At 50.2% G+C, this 203-nt stretch overlaps 1 protein-coding gene across 1 annotated transcript in view; it reads left to right on the top strand.

The window, feature by feature from the left end:
• Window positions 1-203, top strand: part of EMH_0073000 (uncharacterized protein) — a gene marked incomplete at both ends in the record, with an annotated part of 4,915 nt that overhangs the window by 814 nt on the left and 3,898 nt on the right. The gene's annotated exons all lie outside the window — the stretch shown is intronic.

Raw genomic sequence — 203 nt, 5'->3', positions numbered from 1 at the left:
CAGCAGGTTAGGGTTTAGGGTTTAGGGTTTAGGGTTTAGGGTTTAGAGAAGACGCACGCAGAGCCGGGGTATCTGGGGACTTTTTAGGGTTTAGGGTTTAGGGTTTGATGCATTGGCGCGAATGTATTGGGCTTAATATTCTCTGCTTGTATTGTGTTTGCTGCTGCTGCTGCTGCTGCTGCTGTTGCTGCTGCTGCTGCTGC

This window comes from Eimeria mitis, genomic scaffold, assembly GCF_000499745.2.
Source record: "Eimeria mitis Houghton genomic scaffold, Emh_scaff4165, whole genome shotgun sequence".
Taxonomy (NCBI): Eukaryota; Apicomplexa; class Conoidasida; order Eucoccidiorida; family Eimeriidae; genus Eimeria; species Eimeria mitis.
The sequence above is the reverse complement of the archived record's forward strand: the minus strand, read 5'-3'. Positions and strand labels throughout refer to the sequence as shown.